Raw genomic sequence first — 18,643 nt, 5'->3', positions numbered from 1 at the left:
TCCAAGGTAATAGGACACTGGAGGATGACTGGTAGGGGGTTTGGTCTTGTACAGTGGCAGCAGAAAGGTGCTGAAATGACAGTATGTTGGAGACGACCTGGGTGTGGATTGTAATTCCGTGGTTGCTTGTGTTTTAAAAATATCAAGACAGCTTCAATAATGCAGTTATTCACTTGGCTGACCTGGTAGATGGTGGTAGTTTTATTAATGTGATTTTGAGTAACATTTTAATATGAAAGAAATATTCACCATGAAAATTGGAAACTTTGATATCCATTTTCTACCTTTTCCAAGTACACCCTTACTTTGTCCCCAGGAAGAACCTTTTTCTCCCTTGGAATAATGAAGACTATATTCTTGAGAAAATTGTTTACAATGTTTTTGAAATGTAGCTGATACATGGATTTTGTTTTGTTTTGAGACAGGTACTCTTGTAGCCCAGACTAGCCTTCAATGTTATATATAGCTGAGGATGACTTTGAGCTTCTGATCCACCTCCCAAGTGCCGGTATTACATGTGGGCAAAACCACACCCAGGTTATTTGGTACTGGGGATTGAACTCAGGACTTTGGGATGCTAGCCAAGCACTTATCAATTGAGCTATATCAGTATCCTGGTAGATGGACTTTATACATGAACACATCACTAGAATTTGTATAACAATACTACTAGTGAGTTAGAAGTATTTTTTCAGAATCCATTCTACAGGCTAAAGATGTGGACATTTTATCTTGGCATGAGTTAGCAGCCCATGTCCTAGTTGCTCAACTTACCAATGTGGTAAACACAGTGAACTCAATTGCTTCTGTAAATTGCATCAACTCCCCAAAAATGATTCCTTAGAGCTACCAGTGAGGCACTGTAGGGTGCTGGTGTCGGGAAGTCTTTCTTTCTCTCCTCTGAATGTGGTCCAGAGGTCATGGCAACCTGAGAACATCTCTCTTCAGTGGGCAAGAAGTTCTTCCAAGAAACAACAGGACAGCGGCCCTTGCTGTGATCAGCAGCAGTCCGTTTTCTCAGAGTTGTCACTTCTCAAAGACAATTTCCTTTTCCCCAGTTCATTTTGCACTTGGATTTTATTACCTTGTAAAAACACGAATACCAGAAGAAGTGTAGGTTTACTCTGAGAGGGTATTCCTGGCTCAGTCTCCTGAGGTACGGTCATCCTCACACGCTTGTTTTCAGCTGTTTGTGATCCGTGGGTTAGTTCACGTTGATCACGGTGTGTAGGATTCCCACACTTCCTGCAGCTGTGGGTTCTGCCAGTGCAGGGCTCTATCATTAGGAAAATTTCTTTAGACCATGAGTCAGAAAAGGATCCAGGGAAGGCTGAGATGTTCTGTGTTCTTAATTGAAGAGTCCATCTCTCACATGAACATTGACATCAGATGTGTGGTTTTTATGTTTTACATAAAGAGCAAGCCTCAAGTACCTTTTCCTTCAAACATTTAACTTGTGACATATTTATTTAAGGTCTGAGATAAGGGAACTGTTAGTTCATAAAGAAAATGCATAACTGCTTTTCTTTTTATTGAGTTTAAATGTTGCTGAGAAAAAGCAGGAAAGTGGAATCCAACTCCTCCACTTGGTTAACTTCTCATTCACTGGAAGGATAAGGAAAGTATGCTCGTTTTTTTAATCATGAGATCAAATTTCCAAGAACACCTTGCCATAATGAAATACCGAGTTTCTCAATTTTATTAAGCATAGGGGAAGTGAGATGAAGGATGCTTTGGAAAAATACAGTCCACACTGAAGTCTTTACCAGGTTTCTGGTAAAGGTCTTTACAGGGTCTGCCTGGGTTGGGTGTTTCCAGGTTGTGGTCTTTTACCCAAAGAATTGAAAAAAAAAAAAGTGCGGGGAGGGGGGGTTCTCTTACTGATTTGTAAAAGAAACAAGATAATTGTATTCAGATTAAAGTAGAATTGAATTAAAGAGGAATTAAAGAGGAATATAAAGATTGTCGGTGCAATATGAGTGAAGATACCCAAGGGCCCAGATAATAGCCTGGGGGCTCTTTTTATTGGTTCTAAGAGGAGGGACTGTTTACTAAGAAGCATAGTTTTTGTGGTTCTAAATTTTTGTTGATACATTAGGTTAAAGTACTGTTCTTACTGTGTGTGTCTGGAATGCATCTAATTTTAAGCATATACATGCCCATTATGATTTAAGATGACAAATAGGGGATTCTCCCTAGAAAGTTACTATAGGACACAGTTTTGCCTTATTGCGCACCATCCAAAACTAGTTCAGGCCAGATTGGCCCTTCTAGCCTTCACACTCAGTTGTACTAGGAATGTACATAAATAAACACCGAGTTTTATTGTTACCAGGGACAAGGAGACTCATCCTAATGTTCAACATACAGGGGAAGAGGAGTTTAGGGATTCAGAGGTTACTTTGGGGCACTCTTTGGAGAGAGGTGTGTGTGCATAGTGCATGCAGATGAAGGAACCAAGATTGTTATTACAAATAAAGGAGTGAATTACCTCAAACCAAATGGGATTCCCATGGCACTAAACAGTCTCCTACACTTCCCTGCATTAGAATAGATATTCAGAAACTGTTTTTGCTAAAATGCACTGATTCCTCACTAGGGCCTACCTGGTAAGTCACAGCAGGATCCAAGCTTGCATCTCCACCTGAATGCTGTGTCCGTCTCCTTTCTTTTGGCGCAGTTTTTTTTTTTTTTTTTTTTTTTTTTGGTTTTTCGAGACAGGGTTTCTCTGTGTAGCTTTGCGCCTTTCCCGGAACTCACTTGGTAGCCCAGGCTGGCCTCGAACTCACAGAGATCCGCCTGGCTCTGCCTCCCGAGTGCTGGGATTAAAGGCGTGCGCCACCACCGCCCGGCTTTGGCGCAGTTTTTACTTGACTCTACCGAGGTATGATAGTCACTCAGAGAATTATCTGTCTGCCTTATCTATCTCATCCTCCTTCAGCATGAAGGGGCAGTGACATCATTGTTCCAAACTTCTGCTCACTCTGGATTCCAGTGATAGAAAAGCTTACTCGATAGATAACCACCCCTCCTTGTGAGGGCAATTGTCTACGATGGGTGGGCTGTACTCTAAATCAAGAGCAATCACATCCTGTGAACAACCATGACCTCTTAAGGAACAAGGAGTTCTTCGGCTCACCTGTAGAACCAGAGGTAACACAATGACTCATTAGACAACACCTCAACCAAAGCCGCTTAAGTATATTTCCCCGATTCTTCTCTGTTTGAACTTAAAGTTCATGGCAGAAATCTTCCTTTGTTTTTTGGACATTCCTCATCTGTTGGGGCTGCCAGGGTCTGGCCCTTTGCCTTAAAACACTAGCTCCAGAATCTCAATCCTACACTGGCATTCAGGGCCAGAAAAGAGCCACCCTGTAGACTAAGTCAGGATAGATATTTTGTGTTTTCTAGGTTATTAGGAATTTAAACAACATTGATACGTACCAAAAAAATGATCCTCACTGAAAACAAAAGCAAAGGCATCTGTACTAACTTGGTTCATCCATTGTTCATATTTTCAAAGCATTTTCTCCACCCTGGTTTCTGTATTGAGTGAAGAACCTCTAGCATGTTTTGGTAATGGTCCCAGGTCAGATAACAGCTACTGCTGAGGTAGAACTGTGGAGGGACTGGCCACACAACTCTCAGCTTCTCTTCCATCCCCAGTTCAGGCTCTCTACTGTGACCCATAGGAGACAGATACAGCCAGATAGAGGAGAAACAGCATCAGCATTCCCAAGTTCAGGTTCAAGGCAACTTGGTTTGTGGGCTCACATCCTATTTAGTAGTTTTTCTAAGCTAGCGTATGGCAGCCCCAAGGAACATTCACCCTGTAGTAAGATCCTATTTCTAGTCATTGACCGGTCTCATTATAAAGCATATGGAAGTAAGGAATTTCTTATGTTCTGCTGGTTGTTGTTGGACCTCCTACCCCAATCTTTCTGGTGCAGGTGGCAGCTTCTACTGAAACTGAAAATAATCATTATTATTTAAGATACCCATAGCATTCAGCATCACCTCCAACCTTCCTCTCTGCAGTTTTTCTATTTACTATCAAGTCTGGGGCCCTAAGAGATATCTCTCATTTTAGTCCATTACCCATCTGACCAGCCAAGTACCTCAGCATAATTGGCTTAGTTACTCTTAGATAATGGAATGCCCAATCATTTTTGAAGGCTCGATTGCATTTTTCTGGCTGCACTTGCTTTCTTTCAACAGAATATAATCCCCAAACTGTGATTCGCCAGAACCTTCGCTGCTGTCGTGACGTGAAATCCTGTTTTTCTTTCTACTTGTCAGACAGTTTTCTTAAAGGAGAACTTGTTAAGTGACACTTCGCACAGCACCGACTGATGGACATGGAATGGGTTAGAGAAGAAGGGTTACTCATTTAACCCTTTATGGAGGGCAGCAGAAAGATGCACTCCAGAGGCAACTCTCTTTTCAGTATGGTTGATGAACATCTTTGCCTTGGAGTGCTCTGAGCATAAGTGAGCACTAACCATCTTTCATGATGGTGGGAATCAAACTTCTACATGCCAGGCTTGTTCTACCTATAATTCTAATTTAGTTTACCATTTGTCGTTCAGTGCCATGAGAAGTACTGCATCTCTACATTGCAAAAAGGAATATGTTGTTTATTTCTTTCTCGAAGCAAGTGTTTCTTGAAAATATTTACAGCACTTCTTTCTACCTTTATTCATTGAGGCAGGGTCTCTCAATCAGACCCATAGCTCAAGTTGGCCTTTGTGGCAGATGAGAGCACTGTCTATTTCAAAGACTTGCATTCCAGGCACTGGAGAGACTTTTCTGAGACATGAAAGAAATTAGTGACTTAGCCAGTCTTCAGAAGTTTACCAATTTCAAAGAGGTAAAGAGATAGTTGCAGCTGTTTCCTGAGGAAAATGCTCCAAGTGAGAGGAAAGTGGGGGAATCCTTTCTCCTATTTTCAACATGGAGAATGAAGCCTCATATTTTAACTTATCTTTGCTTTTACATGTGCAACTCTACAGAAACACCATCATTTGGTTTCACCATTGCTGGCTAATAAAATCTGATGTGTAAATGTTTATCTCTGAGTATTGGAATTATGTTCAGTGCTTTGATGAATGTGTCCAGTCTTTGAGATGACTTCCCCAGACATTGAAGATCTCCAGTGGTGCAATCTTTCTCTTAAGAGTCTAAGGAATGGCCCTAGTGGGAAACAAGGGCACACACACACACATACACACACACACACACACACACACACACACACACACACACACACACACTCCCACACTCCTATATCTGTCTCTTACTATTTATCTATATTTATGTCTATGATTCTTGGTTATAATTTAGTACTATGCCCAATTTTGAGATCCTTTGCTGTTGTAGTTAGTAATTTCTTCTTGGCTTTCTCAAAGCAATTTTTATTAATATAGAGATCCTTATTATCTCTTCTTTGCTGTCTGCAGCACTGACTCTCAACACTGGCTAAACATTACAGTCTTCAATGGACCTTTAACTATGAATTTCAGTTGAAAGTAAGACAGTTTTAAAGCACTTTTACATCTCTCTCTCTCTCTCTGTCTCTCTCTCTGTCTCTCTCTGTCTCTCTCTCTGTCTCTGTCTCTCTCTCTCTCTCTCTCTCTCTCTCTCTCTCTCTGTCTCTCTCTCTCTCTGTGTATACACATGTGTGTGTCTATGTATGTTCACATGCCATGATGAGACTCAAGGACATCTTTCAGGAATCTGTCATCTTCTACCATGTGAGTTCTGGGGATCAAATTTAGGTTGTCAGGTTTTGTAGCAGGCATCTTTGACCACCAAACCATTGATCAAGCCCAGGCATCATTTTAAAGGTAGCTCTGTTCAATATCCTGTTTTAAAGATTCCTCTTCATTTGGTTTTCAATGGCACCCAGACATCTGTGGTTTTCAAAGATCTCTATTGTGCACATGAAATTTGGAACCATTGGTTAGAGCAAGTGATCAGCCTTGAAAGGTACTTGTCAGTCACAGCAATTAGTACATAAGTTAATTTCATACTCATCTCTGTAGACTATTGGGAACTCAATTTGCTTTGCTGGACTCTTTCTATGATAGAGGGACATTTTCCAGAAAAGTTCAGATCACACATTATCATCCTCACCAGCCGCTGACCCCACTGCTAATACAAGTTATATGTTTGAGGTCTTGGTACTTCACACAGTCTGGGAGGCATTTGATAAACATTTATAGAGGGAATAGCAATGGCCTAGTTATTAGACAGTAAGAATCAAAGAGGCAGAGCACGTAGCTTTTGCATGTAAAGAAGGTCTCTTCTGAAATTCCAATTCTAACTCTGGGGATATGGGATCACAGTAAAATTCAAGTACATGGTTATTTGCTGTTGAGAATAATTAAGGTGTGATCATAAGCTTTGAGGCTCTAGTAAAGGGGGGAACTCAAAGTCAGAGAAATATGAATGGTAATTAATTCCTGGATTTTCAAACATTTTAGTTATGAGATATCAATAAAATATTTTTTTGCCATAGCCTATTCATCTCTCTACTGAGAGAGACAGGGGAAAAAAACATCACCTGGATTCCTTGCTAAATCATCACTATTTCTTTCTCTCTTGACTCGAGTGGGAGGGTAATAGAGAAAAATACATCAAGGAGTAAAATAAGGAAAAGGTGTCTTTAGGTTTGAGGAGGAGCAAAGTAAGTGAGGGAGGATGGAAGGAAGGAAGGAAGTTGATGGAGTGGGCTTTGCTCTCAAGTCACAGAGAGTTCGAACAGGATTTGTTAAAATACAATCACAATAATGTGCTAGCTTAAAAGACATATAAAATGATCCTGGAACTCCCTCTCTTCTTTGATATTTATCTTGCACCTTTAGCCAATCTACTGGCTGGGTCCTGCACCACTATGCTTAGGACCCCAGCCCTATATGCTCTTTTGAAAACTGTGGTGGTTTTTCTTCCCTTTGGATGTCAGACATTTAAGCAAGGACTTAATTCAAGGATGACACAGTGAATTCTCATCCCCCCACTGTGATGTCATGGTCACACTCATTCCAGCATGCTAAGACTCCAGGAAGAAACAACAACAACAACAACAATAACAAACATGGCAAACATTAGTCTAGCAGTCCGCAAATTTGTGACATTGGGGAATTCTGTGCATAACACATTCACAGGGCTAGTGACCTGACCTGTGTACCTGTGTGGAGAGCGGCACATTCACGTACTTTATCCTGCTTCAGTTCTGTAATTACAGTGTTATTATATGTTATGTATTGCAATATTACCCATTCTGTTGTTTTGAGCCTGCATTTATTTGTGTTGCTGAAGGCCCAAGAAAGAGGGAGAAGTTGAATATAGAGAGATGGGTAGGAAGAAGAGGATGGTGGAGCCAATGAGATGGCTCAGTGAATAAAGGTGCTTGCTGCCAAGCCTGATCAGCTAAGTTTGATCCTTGAAACCAACACGGCAGAAAGAGAGAACCGATTCCTGTGGGTTATCTTTTGACCTCCACGTCCTCACTGTGCCATGTGCAGAGCCCCTTTCCCAATATATGATATGTGTAGAAATCATTTTATAAAGGAAAAAAGAGGATAATTAATCTATTGAGAGAGGGAGAAAGGAAGGAAGGGTGCGCGCGCGCGCGCGCGCGCGCGCGCGAGAGAGAGAGAGAGAGAGAGAGAGAGAGAGAGAGAGAGAGAGAAAGCAGACCTGTGACACTGTTGCAGTAGACCCTGACACAGGTAGATTTCAGTGAATTAAAGCTTTTGATGTATGCAAGCTAATATGAAGAGAAAGAAGGAGACTGAGAGACTACTTTGGCCCTTTAAGTTTGTGATTATAGAATTGCTACTCCACTCAGATGCAATCTTGTCTTTAGACAGACAGCCTGTTCAAAAGAATTTTGATGAACATGAGCTGATCATGAGATAAGTATTTCTGGGGAAGATTTAGGACAATGAAGGAAATAGTTAGATTTCTAATGATTTTAGAATTTTTTTCTGATGTATTTTAAGAAAATCTCATTTGGGTCTTATTGTCATTTTTTTCTGTCAGCCAACTCTTTACCTGCTAAAAATTTATTGTGTATCAAATCTAATTAACAATAATCTGGCTATAGTAAGAGAGACTTTATTCATTATTCCATATTTAGAAATGAAATACAAAAGAAGCTAAGGAAAAGGATTTATGTTATGTGCAGGCAACCAGCCCCATGAATTAAGTTTCTGAAGTGATTTTGCATTGAGTGCCTAATTTGGTACAGATGAAGCACTGTGATTATCTTAGTTTGTGGATGAGAAGTTCAATGATTTGCTTGAGATCACATTGCTATGGCAGCCTGCACCTGAACTCAGTTCTTCAGGCTCCAAGTTCCATCTCCATTTTAACATATGCACAGCTTTCTTTCCAAGGGCTTTGGTTGCTACAATAACAGATATTCAAATTTCATATAAAAATGATCAGAAAGTATCTTAGTTACTTGCCTATAGACACCATGACCAAGACAACTTATATAAAAAAAGAGTTTATTGGAGGCTGGCTCACAGTTTCAGTGAGTATGTCTATGAACATTATGGTGGGGGGCATGGCAGCAGGCAGGCATGGTGCTGGAGTAGTAGCTGAGAGTCTACCTGTCATGACAACTATGAAGCAGAGAGAGAGAGAGAGAGAGAGAGAGAGAGAGAGAGAGAGAGAGAGAGAGAGAGAGAGACAGAGACAGAGAGCTAACTGGAATGATGTGCAATTTTGAAATCTCAGAGCCTACCTCCAGTGACACAAGGCCTACCTCCAACAAGGCCACACCTCCTAAGCCTTCCCAAACAGTTCCAACAATTGGGGCCAAGCATTCAAGGGTCCCATTGTCATTCAAACCACCACAGTTAATAACTGATAGCTAATGGCTACTAAAGGCTTAATATATCTGTTGGAAGATTCATTCCATGCCACCTTCAGGTAGTCCTCACAATGTTTCTATGAGAAAGGCATCTTCTTACTTCCCTAGTTTATTGACAAAGAACAAGCACTAGGTGAGCTGAAATTATCTTTGGTCTGTTTGACACTGGAACCCATGCTTCTGCCACATTGTTCCTTCTATCCATTTTCTATTGCTCCCATGAAAATTTACCACAAATTTTGTGCTTAAAATAACACAAATTTGTATGAGTTGAAAGTGGAACCCAAGTCTCAGGTGTGGACAAGGATATAATTTTGGAGCAGTCATGAGGAACCCACTTGGGGCCTTTCCAATTTTTATGTCTGCCACATCCCCTGTCTTCTGGCTCCTTCTATCACAAATTCTTCAAAATTCACCAAATCTTAGGCATCTGTTCATATTGGATCTTTCCTATTTCTTTAAAAAGTAAGGCTTGGAATTATTTTGCTCATAGCTGGATAACCCTCTTTATATTAGAGGAGTTAAGTACAAACTGTGTTAATTCCATCTGTAACCTGAATTTTTCTTCTCCATGTAAGTTAACATCTTCACTGTTGCAGAGGTGAGAAGAGAACAGCTTCGGGGAAGACTGCCACTCCATTTTTTTTTCTCTTTTTGCAGAAATGGAGATTTAGAATGTAGTACTTTATTTACTTGTGCAGACAATACTACAGTATTTCAGAAGATCTTTTACTGATAAATACGTGACCAAAATGACATAGTTAACAATAAAGAAACAGGAAATATGGTTTTAATAAGACTGTTTGGATTGTACATAGCACATAGCATGGGGCTTTGGAGTTTACAACATATTCTCACAGACATCAGTTGCTCATAGCTAGCACAAAAAACAAGGAACTGAGACCCAACAGTTAATTAACCCTATTCTCATTCTCTTTCTCTTGTTCTTCCCCCAAACTTGCTTTTGTTTACAAATGTTTCCCCTATATAAATTATGTTGTTCAGGCCTAGAGAAAATGATAACTCTAACCTAAAACATATTAAAATTTCCCACAGCTTTCCATTGCTTCTTATTCTCATTTTCAAGAAACTTGGTGGGAGAGTTTTGAAGTATCGTTTGCTGATGGTGGGCTCTTGAGCTGGCTTAGTTTATCAAGAAGAAAATGGGAATAAGGTAGTTATTACTGGGCAAAGTTGAATTTTAAAAAAAGTTATTCATTTATTTGAAAGAAATGTATTGAGAATTTAGTATAAAACAGGCACTTAACTGTGTTAGGAATTCAGTAATTTATATAACAGCTAAGAGACCCTGTCAAGGAAGTTTAGATAGCAATTTCTAGAAGAGATAGGCATGAACAAATAAGACATATAGGATATCTAGAAATGGTGTGTGCTGGGGAATTTAGTGATAGACACTTTTCAAACATGAGACAGTTGAAAACAAATCATCATAATGAGATGCAACCAGAAACCCAAAGGAAGAAAGAGATAAGGGCCACACAAAACAAAACAAAACAAAACAAAGCAAAACAAAACAAACAAACAAACAAACAAAAAAAACCTGTGGGGAAGAGATTTCAGACATAAAGGACCCAGGGTAAAAAATCTGCTTGGGCCAGGCGGTGGTGGCGCACGCCTTTAATCCCAGCACTTGGGAGGCAGAGCCAGGCGGATCTCTGTGAGTTCGAGGCCAGCCTGGTCTCCAAAGCGAGTTCCAGGAAAGGCGCAAAGCTACACAGAGAAACCCTGTCTCGAAAAACCAAAAAAAAAAAAAAAAAAAAAATCTGCTTGGCATGTTGGAAGAAGCCTGGACAAATGACCTGACATGGACCAGAGGAAGCAAACTGGAGGAAAATAGGAACTGAGCTTAGAGACATGATGGGGTCCAGACCCCAGGTAGATATTTGAGGAATTTAATTTTATCCTGAGTGAGATGAGGGATTAATGAAGGTTGTGGGAACAGAGAAGTGATGACCTCCGTTATCTCTCTGGCTGCTAAGGATGGGAAAATGAATGGACCAGGTAAAAGGTTACTCATGTTTATCTTAGTCACTGTTTTATTGCTATTATAAAGCCACGACCAAATCAACTTATAAAAGAAAGCATTTAATATGGCTTATGGTTTCAGAGAGTTAGAGTCCGTGATGGCAGAGTGAAGCAACAGCTGAGAGATCACATCTTGATCTACAACTATGAGGCAGCAAGACAGCACTGGAAATGGTTTGAATCTTTTGGTACCTCAAAGCTGGCCCTGGTGATAGAGTTCTTCCCACAAGGCCACACCACTAGTCTTTCCCAAACAGTTCCACCAATTGGGGGCCAAGTATTCAAATATATGTGACTATGGGGACCATTCTCATTCAAACCACCATAAGGATCAGACCATGAAAAAATTTGAAGGTGTTTCTGTGAAAGCTGCTGCTAATCATGAAGTGTGATATGAAAGGAAAGACGCTGAGGTTTCTGTCTTGACCTACTGAAAGAAAAGAACTGACATTTTCCTAGCTGAATAAGCCTGGAGACAGAGTGCTCTGGGTAACAAAATGAAGATTGCACATGATGAGATCTATTGGAAATTCAAGCAACAGTATCAAGTAAGTTGTTGGATTTCAAAGCTAAAAAAATCCAAGTTGAAAGTCATCAAAATCCTGGTTCATTGTGTGCATGCTAGGAGGAGGTTGGAGGAAAGAGAGATGTCAGAAAACAAACTGAGTTTTGACTAGTACAATGGGAAGAATACTAGAAGGGACCAATAATAGGAAGTCAAGTGAAGAACATGTTTCCAGAACGAGCATGAAGATGGGGCTGGCAGTGAAGGCTGAAAATTGACCAGTGGGTTTAGAAACACAGAGAAGACTTTGATACCTTGGCAAAGGTTTTTTATAGTAGTGTAGTGGAGAGGCAACTGGGAGAGGAGATTGTGAGAAGCAGCCAATAGAAGGCTGAAGATGAGTGTATCAATGAAGACAGACTGGGGGATGTCATAGGGACGCATGGTATATCTGATGACTTCTTTCCCACTCAAGTATGATGCAAGGTTTTCAGTGAGAGTGAAAAAAAGGCGGTTGACTTTGGACAGCTTACAGAGTTTTCCCAGTAGGTGAGGAGAGCAGTAATTAGCACACCAGAGTCATAGCTCACTAAGAGGTGCTGGTCCATTTCCAGTATAGCTCTGTGTTTTTCTTTTGCTTCCCTCTGGAAATGGAGGTTACAAATCAATCATAATAATTGGAGTGGTAATATTTTTAAATTTGTAAAAATATTGTCACTTCCTGGATCTTAATAAAGTATTATGAATGAAGTCTTTAATATGGTCCGCCCTCTGGGGACATTTGCGTTTTCAGCAGTAAGAGAAATCTGTACTCACAACCTCACAATTTAATAGTAGAATTTCACACATCAGTAATGAGGTTGGTAGGGAAATGGTTTTGAAAAGTGGGTCCAATTGCTCTTGTTCAAATAACCATATATCATTATCAACTGATGCATGATTTTGGAGCCTTATTTATAAGCAGTGAGAATTTTAGGTATTAATTTTTTGACAGAGACTATTCGATGTCACCAGTGTAAGTACACCTCTTAACTGCTTTATGAAGAAGCAAAAATAGGACCCAGGAAAAGCTTGAAGAGGTGAGGGAGCTGTAAAGCTTCCATTACTGTCTTGGGGTTGTCTTTTAAAGTTGTGACTCATTCCCATGGTTTTCCCAAAGAGAAAAATAGTAAGCATCACAAAGATTGTCTATCATCATTTCTTCTCGAGTCCTTTGGTCAATTATTAGATGCCAGCCTTCAATGCCTTTGGAAAATGAGAGCATGACCATGTTCTAACAACGTGGGCTGCTAATTCTGATCACTGCTTCCATTTAATAAACACATGGTGATGTCTGTTTCTCCCTTAACTGGAAACCTTATAATCTTCCCTAGCTCTGGGAAAGCAAAAAATAAAAAATTTTTTCCTAAGAAAAATCTGACACTTTTTCCCCTAGACTTCTGGCAAAATCATATATAAAGGAGATGACAGGAAGACAGCTTACTGTTCTGTCTTTTTGCCTTAATTGGAAATGCTGTTTCATAAGAGGCTGTTTTATTTTCATGTACTCCAAGCATAGGCATCACAGTTTGATTAAACTATGAAAACTCTTTGTTGGTGAGTGCTCTAGTCTCATTCTGTTCTGTGATAAAACATTCTGACCAACAAGCAACCGAGGAGGGAAGGGTTATTTCAGCGAACAGGTTGCCATCTGTCACCGAAGGATGTCCGGACCAGAACTGAAGCAATAAATAGAAGCAGAAACCATGAAGAATCAAGGAATACTGCTTTCTGGCTCACTTGTGCACAGTTCTGTGATTGTATGTTCCTTTCTTATATGGTCCAGGACTCAAGAAATGATGCTGCTTACAATGGACTTGCTGCCCCTGCACCGCCCCATACCAATTAACAACCAAGACAATCCCCCAAAGCCTTGCCCACAGACTAGTTTGATCTGGGTAATTCTTCAACTGAGACTTCCTTCTCAGGTAGCTCTAAGCTGACAGGAAAAGATAAGTAGAACAGTTCTTAGATACTGTCATTATCTGTCAGAGCTTATAGTGTGGGTACAGATATCCAAAGATAGGTTCAAGAACATGAGAATGCCTGTCACCAAGGGTGTTAGTTACCTTTGTATCACTGTGACCACAATTCCTAACAAACAACTTGAGGGGGAAAAGATTTATTTCGGTTTATGGTTTTGGAGGGCTTTAGTCTGCCCTGTGGGGAAGGTGCAATGGAATGGCTTAGTTTAGATCATAATGGAGCAGGAAGCAGAGAGGGAGTGGTGTCAGATTTCTGCCAATGCTTACCTTCTGTCCCACCTTTTACTGCCCAAAGGTCTCTAATATACAGGATCATTGCCTCCCAGCTTCAAGGTAGGTTTCCTCCCTTCTGTTAATATCCTTTATAGAAATACCCTCACACACATGCTCAGAAGTGCACTTCAGGAATCTCCTAGATGTTTCTTAGTTTAAACAAATTGACAATCAAAATTAGCCATGATATTAATTTTCTATGTGAATCCTAAATCCTGAATGGATTATCCCCAGTGAGAAACACCAAGATAAACATCACACAATATATTACAATACAAATACATCAATTACTTTTTTTATCCTTTATTAGTTACCATCGAAAGTTATTATGTAGTTGTTCATTTATTCACCCATCTGATAGGCATAGTATGAGACTTCGTATTACTCAATCAAGCTATCGAAGTAATCAGTGATGGTCACTGGCCTCGTTGCAGCTTGCAATCTAGTTTTCCTAAGAAGCCCATACTACTGGGTTGATTAGTGTGCCCCACAAAGTTTATGCAGGCAGAGAGTTAGAATATAACCTTATTTGGAAATAATGTCAGCATGAGACCAGAGTGCATTAGGGTGGACTCTCAGTCAATGGCTGGTCTTCAGAAGAAGACACACACAGAAGTGAGCAGTCTGGAATTATGCTACCAAAAATAGGTGGATACCAAGGATCTCCCAGCAGTGCCAGAAACCTTGGAAAGTCAGGGAAGGAGATGCTCCAGAGCCTCCAGCGAACACAGTCTAACCCACTCCTTGATTTCTGACTTCCCATCTCCAAAGATGTGGTGCAGTTAGTACCCACCATAGTGAAACCACACTTGCTTTGTGCTTATTCGCCATGGCAGCCTCTTAAGCGATTGTAGCGACTCAGCTGTTACCTTATCTCCACATCAGCCTTATTTCCATCCTTTCTTTTGTGAAGTCTTCCCGTTTAACTGGAAGATGTGTTCTCTAGGGCTCTGTGAGAGATGATTTGAGTTTCTGTATTATGGGGACCCTCACTTACTTCTCCCCTTACCTTCACCAAGTGCTTTTTTTCTTCATTCAAGGCCGATGTTTTCTTTTTAAAAGCACATCTCTGAGACACTGTGCTTTCATAGTGCAAGTATTTTTATGGTGGATATAAAAGCTATTAGTAGAGGACTTACTTGAAGCTGAAGGCTTTTTTCCTCCTTAAACCAAACAACAAGCAAATGGTTTTTATGGTTATTCTCTGAATTTCAAATATATTTTAGTGTGTGAAGCAAAGATGGAAAGAAAATGATATCAGGGCTTTTTAAAATTAAGTGAAATTTCTACTCGGCCACATCTTAATAAGCAGGAGTCAACTAAGCCATATTCTTTTTTTTATCTGCACACAATGAATGGCATTTCAATCAATAGATTTGACAGCAACGACAAGTCATAGTGTGTACCACTGCCAGGGTCAAATATAGTAAGTACTTGAAAAGACTTTGGCTGGAATAAGTTTTGTGCAAATGCTGTTTCATGAAAAGCAAATTCTTATGGTAATCGTTGGTGACCATGGAGATCATGTTCTAAATTAACATTGTGCAATTATTGATTTGAGGTAGGAGATGCGTTTATTCTAAAGGCTATTATCTAGCAACAGCCAAGGCAGAGTTGCCTTATCAGAAGTTGCCTCTCACAGAACTATGGAGCCCAAATGGCATGTACTGTTCTGTTGTCCTGTTCACAAAGTAGGCTAAATTGAATGGAATACTCATGGCCATTACTTTTCAAATCTACTGAAAGCCTGATTCTTTTATAAAGGATAAGAAAGAGTATAAAAATCCTGTTAGAGTTCTTAGGAGATAGAAACTATAAATTGCTTCCATAGGTTAGATAGTTTCCACTTTTTTTTCAGGAGTGAGCCTTCCCACATTTCTCCCTATAGGCTCGCTCTCTCTCTCTCTCTCTCTCTCTCTCTCTCTCTCTCTCTCTCTCTCTCTCTCTCTCTCTCTTCTCTCTCTCTTTCTTTTCCTCACCCTATCAAGTGCTTATGTTTGGAACAATATTTAGAAATGTGAAACCTAAATAAATTCTATTCTCATGTGGTATTTATTTAAAAGTATTTCTTTCTAAAATAATTTAAGATAATGATGGTCAAGATTAAACACCATTCCAATATTATGCAAAACGAAATGCAACTCATTTCCCCTGGGGTGAAGGATTTCAAGAGAAGCTGCTGTGAGGTGCCAGATTCAAAGCTCCCTTGTTCACTCGGTGGAGATAAGTAGCAATCCACAGGGAAACACTGTTCTTTAATGGTAATGAATGTTTCTGCAACCACTTTAAGGTTCTTCTAATTGCCTTGCACACTTCAGTGTGGTAGAAAAATGATATAACTCTACAAAAGTGAAGATCTGTCTTGGAATTATGAGGACACATATATTTAATAATCTATAATAATAGCCCAGCATGCATAAACACTGGGTCCTAAGCCAAACATTTTGGCCTTCTTTGCATAGCACTCTTAGGGGCTTCTTAATGATGCTTGGTTAGTTTGGATTGCTTCTCAATGGAATGGTTACTATCCTAATGTGAGGTCTATGAGTACGTGAACCATGTGTGTAACTATATATTGGATTATTTGAAACTAGTCACAAATCTTCCAAAAAGTCTAATTCTTAATCTCAATAGAATTCACTAACACATTTTTCATTGAGTTGGATATTAAAAATTTCAAGTTATTTGTTGAATACTGGCATGAATGCCACCAAATGCTTGGAAACTTTGTTCTGTCCAATTCTAGTCACTGGATATTGAACTGATAAAGTTAAGCTTATAACCAATTAACTTGTAAATGGATACTTTAACCCCCAATTCCTGTATTATATCTTCTAAGGCATCTATAGTTCAAGTGGCTCTACTAAGTTGCCCTATGACTACTACACCTTATTCTACACAAGTAGAAACAAAATAACTTAAATAATTAGGGTTTTAGATACTTAGTTGAAATCAGTGTTGAGTTCCTGAATACTTCCTAGGTGCCTTTTGAGGAGCAGGCAGTAGGTAGGAAATAACCAACAAACACAATGAAAATCTTTGTTTGTGTAGCACACATTCTACAATGAGTTTAGTAACATTAGAGATGAAGTATTTAATGAGGGCTGTGCTTACTTTTGAGCCATGTAATTGAAATTTTAAGGATTAATGTAAAAAGTATAATATACAGACAGGGTGAGACTTTTAATGATCAGACAGATTTATGTACCCATAACCACAATTATAGTCACACCACTGGGTATTTTATTTAGCCCAGAAAATTTTCTTAAGCACTTTGCCATGAACTTATGTTCACAATCCACAATAAGAAATAAGCTTGAATTTTTATCAGCAAAAATTAGCTTGCTTTTCTAGATACCATATGGCTGTAACTGTGGTCCATACTCGTTCTTGCCATGCTGCTTTTACTCAGTGTGGGGTACTTGAGATTCATTAATGTCCAACAGTAGCTCTTTCCTTGTTTCTTTTAACAGTTTCTTTTGTTTTGATTTGCATCTATGTGTCTGTATCTGCAGGATTGTATGCCACACATGTGCAGGTGGCTATGGAGGCCAGAAGAGGTTGTGGAACAGATGCCCTGGAACTGGAGTTGCACGTGACTGTAAGTGGACTGATCTGGGTGCTGAGAGTCAAATGCAGGTCCCTTGCAAGAGCAGTTGGAGTTCTTATCCTCTGAGCCGTCTTTCCAATTCTCTTACTGCTTTATTGATGGGGAGCATATCAATGTATGAGGATACCACAATTGGTTTGTTCATTTGAATGCTGATAGATGTCTGGGTGGTTTCCAGTTTCTTGTCCTGTGACTAAAGCTTCTGTAAACAGTCTGGTATAACTTTTTTCCATATACATCTGTTATCAGATATATGTACTGTGAATATTTCTTTCACACTGTAGCTTGCATTCACATTTCTGAATCATGCCTTTTGATGAGCAGATGTTTTCCATTTGATGAAATAAATTTGCCATTTCTTGTTACAATTGATGCTTTTTACGGCATCTTTATGAAACCTTTGCCTGGTTGAGCTACAGATGCATTTTGTTGCCCTTGAAAAATAAAAGAATTTTAGCTTTTGCTTATAGCTCTATGATGCATTATACTTATTTATTTACATTTGTGTTTGTATATGAACCCTTACACACATGTAAATGCCATGACCTGGGTATGGGGCTAGAGCACAGCTTGTGGGAGTTTTTTCTTTCTTTCTACCACTTGGGTTCCAGAGATCAAAAGTCAGGCCATTTGGTTTGGCAGCAGGTCTTAACCTGCTGATTCATCTCACTGGCCTAGGTCTATGATTCCATTCAGGTTAATTTTTATGTACAGTAGAAGGTTGGGATTATTTTCTTCTCTTTTAATTACTGAAGAATATTCCATAAATATTATTTTTATCCTATTGAATTGTGGGACAAAAGTCCGAAGTCCACACATCTCACCATAATCTCTTCTGGACTATTTTCTCTCTCTCTTTATTGTTCTTTCATTGATTTGAAAACCAATGAAATATGGTACATAATGTCATCACCATGGATGGAATAAACTTCCCATATTATTGGGAATACAGGCTAAGTATGTAATATTCATTTTTAATGGTACAGTTTGAAATAAAACAGCAATCAATTTCTTTCTTTCTTAAGCATTGTTTAAGTTCCTATTGCCTTTTTCTTAAGAATCAACTTTGAGCTGACAGCAGTGGTTCACTCCTTCAATTTCAGCACTCAGGAGACAGAGAGAAGGATCTCTGTGTATTTGGGGCCAACCTGGACTACATAGTGAGTTGCAGACCATGTAGGGCTACATTATGAGACCCTGTCTCAAAATAAACAAAACAAAATGAAAACCAACAAAAGAATAAACTTTGTGATTTCTAATATAAAAAAGCTTTTTATTAGGGGTTTTATTGAAACTGTTGG

Source organism: Peromyscus californicus, unplaced genomic scaffold (assembly GCF_007827085.1).
Source record: "Peromyscus californicus insignis strain IS unplaced genomic scaffold, ASM782708v3 Scaffold_9__1_contigs__length_137607984, whole genome shotgun sequence".
NCBI classification, from domain to species: domain Eukaryota; kingdom Metazoa; phylum Chordata; class Mammalia; order Rodentia; family Cricetidae; genus Peromyscus; species Peromyscus californicus.
This window is presented reverse-complemented; position numbering follows the sequence as displayed.